Source organism: Oncorhynchus keta, chromosome 35 (assembly GCF_023373465.1).
Source record: "Oncorhynchus keta strain PuntledgeMale-10-30-2019 chromosome 35, Oket_V2, whole genome shotgun sequence".
Lineage (NCBI taxonomy): Eukaryota > Metazoa > Chordata > Actinopteri > Salmoniformes > Salmonidae > Oncorhynchus > Oncorhynchus keta.
Window position 1 is genome coordinate 80,705,974 of NC_068455.1, and position 11,007 is coordinate 80,716,980.

Consider the following 11,007-nt stretch of genomic DNA (forward strand, 5'->3'; position numbering starts at 1 on the left):
ACCCAGTTCAATGTAACAGTGACAGGTTTAGGTTACTGTCATTCATATTCACCCAGTTCAATGTGACAGGTTTAGGTTACTGTCATTCATATTCACCCAGTTCAATGTGACAGTGACAGGTTTAGGTTACTGTCATTCATATTCACCCAGTTCAATGTAACAGTGACAGGTTTAGGTTACTGTCATTCATATTCACCCAGTTCAATGTGACAGGTTTAGGTTACTGTCATTCATATTCACCCAGTTCAATGTAACAGTGACAGGTTTAGGTTACTGTCATTCATATTCACCCAGTTCAATGTAACAGTGATGGGTTTAGGTTACTGTCATTCACATTCACCCAGTTCAATGTAACAGTGACAGGTTTAGGTTACTGTCATTCATATTCACTCAGTTCAATGTAACAGTGACAGGTTTAGGTTACTGTCATTCATATTCACCCAGTTCAATGTAACAGTGACAGGTTTAGGTTACTGTCCTTCATATTCACCCAGTTCAATGTGACAGGTTTAGGTTACTGTCATTCATATTCACCCAGTTCAATGTAACAGTGACAGGTTTAGGTTACTGTCATTCATATTCACCCAGTTCAATGTAACAGTGATGGGTTTAGGTTACTGTCATTCACATTCACCCAGTTCAATGTAACAGTGACAGGTTTAGGTTACTGTCATTCATATTCACCCAGTTCAATGTAACAGTGACAGGTTTAGGTTACTGTCATTCATATTCACCCAGTTCAATGTAACAGTGACAGGTTTAGGTTACTGTCATTCATATTCACCCAGTTCAATGTAACAGTGACAGGTTTAGGTTACTGTCATTCATATTCACCCAGTTCAATGTAACAGTGATGGGTTTAGGTTACTGTCATTCATATTCACCCAGTTCAATGTAACAGTGACAGGTTTAGGTTACTGTCATTCATATTCACCCAGTTCAATGTAACAGTGACAGGTTTAGGTTACTGTCATTCATATTCACCCAGTTCAATGTAACAGTGACAGGTTTAGGTTACTGTCCTTCATATTCACCCAGTTCAATGTGACAGGTTTAGGTTACTGTCATTCATATTCACCCAGTTCAATGTAACAGTGACAGGTTTAGGTTACTGTCATTCATATTCACCCAGTTCAATGTAACAGTGATGGGTTTAGGTTACTGTCATTCACATTCACCCAGTTCAATGTAACAGTGACAGGTTTAGGTTACTGTCATTCATATTCACTCAGTTCAATGTAACAGTGACAGGTTTAGGTTACTGTCATTCATATTCACCCAGTTCAATGTAACAGTGACAGGTTTAGGTTACTGTCCTTCATATTCACCCAGTTCAATGTGACAGGTTTAGGTTACTGTCATTCATATTCACCCAGTTCAATGTAACAGTGACAGGTTTAGGTTACTGTCATTCATATTCACCCAGTTCAATGTAACAGTGATGGGTTTAGGTTACTGTCATTCACATTCACCCAGTTCAATGTAACAGTGACAGGTTTAGGTTACTGTCATTCATATTCACCCAGTTCAATGTAACAGTGACAGGTTTAGGTTACTGTCATTCATATTCACCCAGTTCAATGTAACAGTGACAGGTTTAGGTTACTGTCATTCATATTCACCCAGTTCAATGTAACAGTGACAGGTTTAGGTTACTGTCATTCATATTCACCCAGTTCAATGTAACAGTGATGGGTTTAGGTTACTGTCATTCATATTCACCCAGTTCAATGTAACAGTGACAGGTTTAGGTTACTGTCATTCATATTCACCCAGTTCAATGTAACAGTGACAGGTTTAGGTTACTGTCATTCATATTCACCCAGTTCAATGTAACAGTGATGGGTTTAGGTTACTGTCATTCACATTCACCCAGTTCAATGTAACAGTGACAGGTTTAGGTTACTGTCATTCATATTCACCCAGTTCAATGTAACAGTGACAGGTTTAGGTTACTGTCATTCATATTCACCCAGTTCAATGTAACAGTGACAGGTTTAGGTTACTGTCCTTCATATTCACCCAGTTCAATGTGACAGGTTTAGGTTACTGTCATTCATATTCACCCAGCTCAATGTAACAGTGACAGGTTTAGGTTACTGTCATTCATATTCACCCAGTTCAATGTAACAGTGATGGGTTTAGGTTACTGTCATTCACATTCACCCAGTTCAATGTAACAGTGACAGGTTTAGGTTACTGTCATTCATATTCACCCAGTTCAATGTAACAGTGACAGGTTTAGGTTACTGTCATTCATATTCACCCAGTTCAATGTAACAGTGACAGGTTTAGGTTACTGTCATTCATATTCACCCAGGTCAATGTAACAGTGATAGGTTTAGGTTACTGTCATTCACATTCACCCAGTTCAATGTAACAGTGACAGGTTTAGGTTACTGTCATTCATATTCACCCAGTTCCATGTAACAGTGACAGGTTTAGGTTACTGTCATTCATATTCACCCAGTTCAATGTAACAGTGATGGGTTTAGGTTACTGTCATTCATATTCACCCAGTTCAATGTGACAGTGACAGGTTTAGGTTACTGTCATTCATATTCACCCAGTTCAATGTAACAGTGACAGGTTTAGGTTACTGTCATTCATATTCACCCAGTTCAATGTAACAGTGATGGGTTTAGGTTACTGTCATTCATATTCACCCAGTTCAATGTAACAGTGACAGGTTTAGGTTACTGTCATTCATATTCACCCAGGTCAATGTAACAGTGATGGGTTTAGGTTACTGTCATTCATATTCACCCAGTTCAATGTAACAGTGACAGGTTTAGGTTACTGTCATTCATATTCACCCAGTTCAATGTAACAGTGATGGGTTTAGGTTACTGTCATTCATATTCACCCAGTTCAATGTAACAGTGACAGGTTTAGGTTACTGTCATTCATATTCACCCAGTTCAATGTAACAGTGATAGGTTTAGGTTACTGTCATTCATATTCACCCAGTTCAATGTAACAGTGATGGGTTTAGGTTACTGTCATTCATATTCACCCAGTTCAATGTGACAGTGACAGGTTTAGGTTACTGTCATTCATATTCACCCAGTTCAATGTAACAGTGACAGGTTTAGGTTACTGTCATTCATATTCACCCAGTTCAATGTAACAGTGACAGGTTTAGGTTACTGTCATTCATATTCACCCAGTTCAATGTAACAGTGACAGGTTTAGGTTACTGTCATTCATATTCACCCAGTTCAATGTAACAGTGATGGGTTTAGGTTACTGTCATTCATATTCACCCAGTTCAATGTAACAGTGATGGGTTTAGGTTACTGTCATTCATATTCACCCAGTTCAATGTAACAGTGATAGGTTTAGGTTACTGTCATTCATATTCACCCAGTTCAATGTAACAGTGACAGGTTTAGGTTACTGTCATTCATATTCACCCAGTTCAATGTAACAGTGACAGGTTTAGGTTACTGTCATTCATATTCACCCAGCTCAATGTAACAGTGACAGGTTTAGGTTACTACATGATACTAGATTTCCCCCCTGTACCCATCATGAGGTTGCTACAGCCTAGCCTATGAATGAAAGATCACAACGTAGATGTTGGTAATCAAGCCTCGTGCGGTACAGAGGGGAGCCGGCTCCCCCTTCTGGTCAGAACGTGCAACTACAGCAAGGAGAGACCAGTTGTTCTCCAGCCGATCAAAACCTAGAAACATTTGGATTGTAAACATCTCTCGCCAAGCAACCAGCGATTCAAAATATTACGTTTAATAAACTTGTAGAAACAGTTGTGACCTGTCGTTGTGACCTCTCGTTGTGACCTGTCGTTGTGACCTGTCGTTGTGACCTGTCGTTGTGACCTCTCGTTGTGACCTTTCGTTGTGACCTGTCGTTGTGACCTGTCGTTGTGACCTGTCGTTGTGACCTCTCGTTGTGACCTGTCGTTGTGACCTCTCGTTGTGACCTCTCGTTGTGACCTCTCGTTGTGACCTGTCGTTGTGACCTGTCGTTGTGACCTCTCGTTGTGACCTCTCGTTGTGACCTGTCGTTGTGACCTCTCGTTGTGACCTCTCGTTGTGATCTCTCGTTGTGACCTGTCGTTGTGACCTCTCGTTGTGACCTCTCGTTGTGACCTCTCGTTGTGACCTGTCGTTGTGACCTCTCGTTGTGACCTCTCGTTGTGACCTTTCGTTGTGACCTGTCGTTGTGACCTGTCGTTGTGACCTGTCGTTGTGACCTCTCGTTGTGACCTCTCGTTGTGACCTCTCGTTGTGACCTGTCGTTGTGACCTGTCGTTGTGACCTCTCGTTGTGACCTCTCGTTGTGACCTCTCGGTGTGACCTCTCGTTGTGACCTCTCATTTGGATTGTAAACATCTCTCGCCAAACAACCATCGATTCAAAATGTTACGTTTAAATGTGAAATAAAATGAGAACGTTGATTTAAATCACCAAAACACAACATAATGTTATATTTTTTTATTTTAGTTGTTTTAACTACCAGTTAATTAAATCAAATAGCGAACAATCTAAGTAATTTGCTACAGTGCTGTAACTTACACTTACATTATCCAACAAAATTGACAGAAAAATCTATAATTTCCATATTATCTATCCAATGAGTAATCAAAGGTGTGATAAATGAAGACATCCTCTACAATCATTCATGCAAAATGTGTATTTTCATTTTTCAGATATATTTGCAACATGCAGTAGCTGTAATCAAATGTAAGAAAAATACATGAAATTAAATGTAAAACCAATTAAATGTATGAAATGACAGAAACATCATGTTTAGCAGGCATACATTTGCATCCAGCCTGTCTTGAGCATTTGGCTGTAAATTCTCATCCACATCACAGTGAATGCGCCTTTCGGTGAATCCAAGCTTGACGTTAGTCTGCATTGATGTTGTCGCCTGCCTCATCCATGACCAGCAGGAGGGTGACACGCCGATCGTACACCTTCCACCTCCAAGCTGAGAAACAAATCCCCAATAGTGTGGAGGGAAGGAGAGTATCAGGGGGGCAGGTATCGAGTCACGAATCAGGGGTGGTCCCCGAAAAACATGCCTGAACCACCTCTGCATGGTGTAACCTGACATTGTCCCACACGGTGACATAGGTGACCCTTGACCTTGACAGGCTCCATTTCATTGAGGAACACAATGAAGTGTGCAGCGTTGTGGGTATCCAAGTGAATGGTCTACGTCCTACCACAGAGAGATAGCACACACATCCTCAGAGATAGCAGCACACATCTTCAGAGATAGCAGCACACATCTTCAGAGATAGCAGCACACCTCTTCAGAGATAGCAGCACACATCTTCAGAGATAGCAGCACACATCTTCAGAGATAGCAGCACACATCTTCAGAGATAGCAGCACACCTCTTCAGAGATAGCAGCACACATCTTCAGAGATAGCAGCACACATCTTCAGAGATAGCAGCACACATCTTCAGAGATAGCAGCACACCTCTTCAGAGATAGCAGCACACATCCTCAGAGATAGCAGCACACATCTTCAGAGATAGCAGCACACATCTTCAGAGATAGCAGCACACCTCTTCAGAGATAGCAGCACACATCTTCAGAGATAGCAGCACACATCCTCAGAGACAGCAGCACACATCCTCAGAGATAGCAGCACACATCTTCAGAGATAGCAGCACACATCTTCAGAGATAGCAGCACACATCTTCAGAGATAGCAGCACACCTCTTCAGAGATAGCAGCACACATCTTCAGAGATAGCAGCACACCTCTTCAGAGATAGCAGCACACATCTTCAGAGATAGCAGCACACCTCTTCAGAGATAGCAGCACACCTCTTCAGAGATAGCAGCACACAGGTTTCTGTACCAAATATTAAGTTCTGCTTTTCTGATGTATCAAATACATATGTCAAACAATAAAATGCTAATTAATTACTTAAAAATCATACAATGTGATTTTCTGGATTTTTGTTTTAGATTCCGTCTCTCATAGTTGAAGTGTACCTATGATTTAAAAAAAATACAGACCTCTACATGCTTTGTAAGTAGAAAAACCTGCAAAATTGGCAGTGTATCAAATACTTGTTCTCCCCATTGTACATATGAGATGAATAATATAGGGTATGTAAACATAAAAGCGCATTGTTTAAAGTGGCTAGTGATACATGTATTACATAAAGATAGCAAGATGCAGTCGATGATATAGAGTACAGTATATACATTATATTAAGTGGCATAGTTTAAAGTGGCTAGTGATACATTTTTTTTATCAATTTCCATCCATTCCCATGATTAAAGTGAGCTAGTTGTGATGAAAATTACAGACCTCTACATGCTTTGTGAGTAAATCGGCAGTGTATCAAATACTTGTTCTCCCCACTGTATAGTTGTGATGGTTCCCAGCAACATCAAGCACCAGAACCTTCTAAAAATACATTGTGGTTTGTTATTTTTACAGTATAGTTCCAGTATGATATTGTGAAGTAGAAGGTGCATTAATAGTACCAGTAATACAGTATATAGTGCTATACCCTGAACATAGTTGTTCGCCCGGTCGTTGTTTCTCTGACTCTTCTAAAGGCAGGCTGATGGATGGTAGGCTGATGGATGGCAGGCTGATGGATGGCAGGCTGATGGATGGCAGGCTGATGGATGGCAGGCTGATGGATGGTAGGCTGATGGATGGTAGGCTGATGGATGGTAGGCTGATGGATGGCAGGCTGATGGGTGGTAGGCTGATGGATGGCAGGCTGATGGATGGCAGGCTGATGGATGGCAGGCTGATGGAGGGCAGGCTGATGGATGGCAGGCTGATGGATGGCAGGCTGATGGATGGTAGGCTGATGGATGGTAGGCTGATGGATGGTAGGCTGATGGATGGTAGGCTGATGGATGGCAGGCTGATGGATGGCAGGCTGATGGATGGTAGGCTGATGGATGGCAGGCTGATGGATGGCAGGCTGATGGATGGCAGGCTGATGGATGGCAGGCTGATGGATGGTAGGCTGATGGATGGCAGGCTGATGGATGGTAGGCTGATGGATGATAGGCTGATGGATGGCAGGCTGATGGATGGTAGGCTGATGGATGGTAGGCTGATGGATGGCAGGCTGATGGATGGCAGGCTGATGGATACCACATTGGTAAAGGGTGGCATCGTTCTCCTCAATGGCCAGCTTTATATCAGACTGCCGTATGTTATTTCCCCTGGCCCTGGCCTTCACCCATTTCCCCTGGACCTCACCCATTTCCTCTGGCCTTCACCCATTTCCCCTGGCCCTCACCCATTTCCTCTGGCCTTCACCCATTTCCACCACGGCCCTCACCCATTTCCTCTGGTCTTCACCCATTTCCCCTGGCCCTCACCCATTTCCACCACGGCCCTCACCCATTTCCCCTGGCCCTCACCCATTTCCCCTGGCCCTCACCCATTTCCCCCATGGCCCTCACCCATTTCCCCTGGCCCTCACCCATTTCCCCTGGCCCTCACCCATTTCCCCCATGACCCTCACCCATTTCCCCCATGGCCCTCACCCATTTCCCCTGGCCCTCACCCATTTCCCCTGGCCCTCACCCATTTCCCCTGGCCCTCACCCATTTCCCCCACGGCCCTCACCCATTTCCCCTGGCCCTCACCCATTTCCCCTGGCCCTCACCCATTTCCCCCACGGCCCTCACCCATTTCCCCCACGGCCCTCACCCATTTCCACCACGGCCCTCGCCCATTTCCACCACGGCCCTCGCCCATTTCCACCCTGGCCCTCACCCATTTCCCCTGGCCCTCACCCATTTCCACCACGGCCCTCACCCATTTCCCCTGGCCCTCACCCATTTCCCCTGGCCCTCACCCATTTCCCCTGGCCCTCACCCATTTCCACCACTGTCCTCTCCTGCTGGTCGGGCCGCACACGACCACGCCCATCATGGGGTCTTGTGTCTATTCTGAGGGTAGAACAGAGAATACTGTCAATAGATCATACTGTAAGAACACTGTAACGTTTTGTGAATTTACACGCATTACAATATGTAATCGACTGTAAATATAATGGTAAGGAATCGTGCATATCCTGCAGACTTACCGCTTTTCTCGCCAAAATATTCTCATGATGGAATTTTTTCAGATTGGACGGAACTAATGTGTCAGCCTCTGCATGTTAAGGTTTACCACCGGGTCAACGACAAAGGACTACATTAGACACAACAGTTCCCTGCCATGTTAAGGCCTCTGTTTACCACCTGGTCAACGACGAAGGACTACATTAGACACAACAGTTCCCTGCCATGTTAAGGCCTCTGTTTACCACCTGGTCAATGACGAAGGACTACATTAGACACAACAGTTCCCTGCCATGTTAAGGCCTCTGTTTACCACCGGGTCAACGACGAAGGACTACATTAGACACAACAGTTCCCTGCCATGTTAAGGCCTCTGTTTACCACCTGGTCAACGACGAAGGACTACATTAGACACAACAGTTCCCTGCCATGTTAAGGCCTCTGTTTACCACCTGGTCAACGACGAAGGACTACATTAGACACAACAGTTCCCTGCCATGTTAAGGCCTCTGTTTACCACCTGGTCAACGACGAAGGACTACATTAGACACAACAGTTCCCTGCCATGTTAAGGCCTCTGTTTACCACCTGGTCAACGACGAAGGACTACATTAGACACAACAGTTCCCTGCCATGTTAAGGCCTCTGTTTACCACCTGGTCAACGACGAAGGACTACATTAGACACAACAGTTCCCTGCCATGTTAAGGCCTCTGTTTACCACCGGGTCAACGACGAAGGACTACATTAGACACAACAGTTCCCTGCCATGTTAAGGCCTCTGTTTACCACCTGGTCAACGACGAAGGACTACATTAGACACAACAGTTCCCTGCCATGTTAAGGCCTCTGTTTACCACCTGGTCAACGACGAATAACTACATTAGACACAACAGTTCCCTGCCATGTTAAGGCCTCTGTTTACCACCTGGTCAACGACGAAGGACTACATTAGACACAACAGTTCCCTGCCATGTTAAGGCCTCTGTTTACCACCTTTTCAACGACGAAGGACTACATTAGACACAACAGTTCCCTGCCATGTTAAGGCCTCTGTTTACCACCGGGTCAACGACGAAGGACTACATTAGACACAACAGTTCCCTGCCATGTTAAGGCCTCTGTTTACCACCGGGTCAACGACGAAGGACTACATTAGACACAACAGTTCCCTGCCATGTTAAGGCCTCTGTTTACCACCTGGTCAACGACGAAGGACTACATTAGACACAACAGTTCCCTGCCATGTTAAGGCCTCTGTTTACCACCGGGTCAACGACGAAGGACTACATTAGACACAACAGTTCCCTGCCATGTTAAGGTCTCTGTTTACCACCTGGTCAACGACGAAGGACTACATTAGACACAACAGTTCCCTGCCATGTTAAGGCCTCTGTTTACCACCGGGTCAACGACGAAGGACTACATTAGACACAACAGTTCCCTGCCATCTGCCTCCCTCTCTCTGACGTCTACCTCTTTGATGGGGCCCACCTCTCTGACCTCTTTGATGGGGCCCATGTCCACCTCTCTGACCTCTTTGATGGGGACCATGTCCCCCACCTCTCTGACCTCTTTGATGGGGACCATGTCCATCTCTCTGACCTCTTTGATGGGGACCATGTCCATCTCTCTGACCTCTATCTTTTTGATGGGGCCCATGTCCATCTCTCTGACCTCTTTGATGGGGCCCATGTCCATCTCTCTGATCTCTTTGATGGGGCCCATGTCCACCTCTCTGACCTCTTTGATGGGGCCCATGTCCACCTCTCTGACCTCTTTGATGGGGCCCATGTCCACCTCTCTGACCTCTTTGATGGGGCCCATGTCCACCTCTCTGACCTCTTTGATGGGGCCCATGTCCACCTCTCTGACCTCTTTGATGGGGCCCATGTCCACCTCTCTGACCTCTTTGATGGGGCCCATGTCCACCTCTCTGACCTCTTTGATGGGGCCCATGTCCACCTCTCTGACCTCTTTGATGGGGCCCATGTCCACCTCTCTGACCTCTTTGATGGGGCCCATGTCCACCTCTCTGACCTCTTTGATGGGGCCCATGTCCACCTCTCTGACCTCTTTGATGGGGCCCATGTCCACCTCTCTGACCTCTTTGATGGGGCCCATGTCCACCTCTCTGACCTCTTTGATGGGGCCCATGTCCACCTCTCTGACCTCTTTGATGGGGCCCATGTCCACCTCTCTGACCTCTTTGATGGGGCCCACCTCTCTGACCTCTTTGATGGGGCCCATGTCCACCTCTCTGACCTCTTTGATGGGGCCCATGTCCACCTCTCTGACCTCTTTGATGGGGCCCATGTCCACCTCTCTGACCTCTTTGATGGGGCCCATGTCCACCTCTCTGACCTCTTTGATGGGGCCCATGTCCACCTCTCTGACCTCTTTGTTGGGGCCCATGTCCACCTCTCTGACCTCTTTGATGGGGCCCATGTCCACCTCTCTGACCTCTTTGATGGGGCCCATGTCCACCTCTCTGACCTCTTTGATGGGGCCCATGTCCACCTCTCTGACCTCTTTGATGGGGACCATGTCCACCTCTCTGACCTCTTTGATGGGGCCCATGTCCACCTCTCTGACCTCTTTGATGGGGCCCATGTCCACCTCTCTGACCTCTTTGATGGGGACCATGTCCACCTCTCTGACCTCGTTGATGGGGCCCACCTCTCTGACCTCTTTGATGGGGACCATGTCCACCTCTCTGACCTCTTTGATGGGGCCAATGTCCACCTCTCTGACCTCTTTGATGGGGCCCATGTCCACCTCTCTGACCTCTTTGATGGGGCCCATGTCCACCTCTCTGACCTCTTTGGTGGGGCCCATGTCCACCTCTCTGACCTCTTTGATGGGGCCCATGTCCACCTCTCTGACCTCTTTGATGGGGACCATGTCCACCTCTCTGACCTCTTTGATGGGGCCCATGTCCACCTCTCTGACCTCTTTGATGGGGCCCATGTC

At 46.1% G+C, this 11,007-nt stretch overlaps 1 long non-coding RNA gene across 2 annotated transcripts; it reads right to left on the minus strand.

Moving 5' to 3' along the window:
* Positions 1–4,640: 4,640 nt before the first annotated feature.
* Positions 4,641–6,415, minus strand: LOC127915604 (uncharacterized). 2 transcript variants are annotated; one of them, XR_008091420.1, is made up of 2 exons: positions 5,658–6,415; positions 4,641–5,283 (listed from the first exon to the last, which is right to left on the minus strand). It is a non-coding gene; the product is annotated as an uncharacterized LOC127915604 (long non-coding RNA). The 2 variants fall into 2 exon arrangements; XR_008091421.1 differs by lacking the exon at positions 5,658–6,415 and adding an exon at positions 5,328–5,412.
* Positions 6,416–11,007: the final 4,592 nt, after the last annotated feature.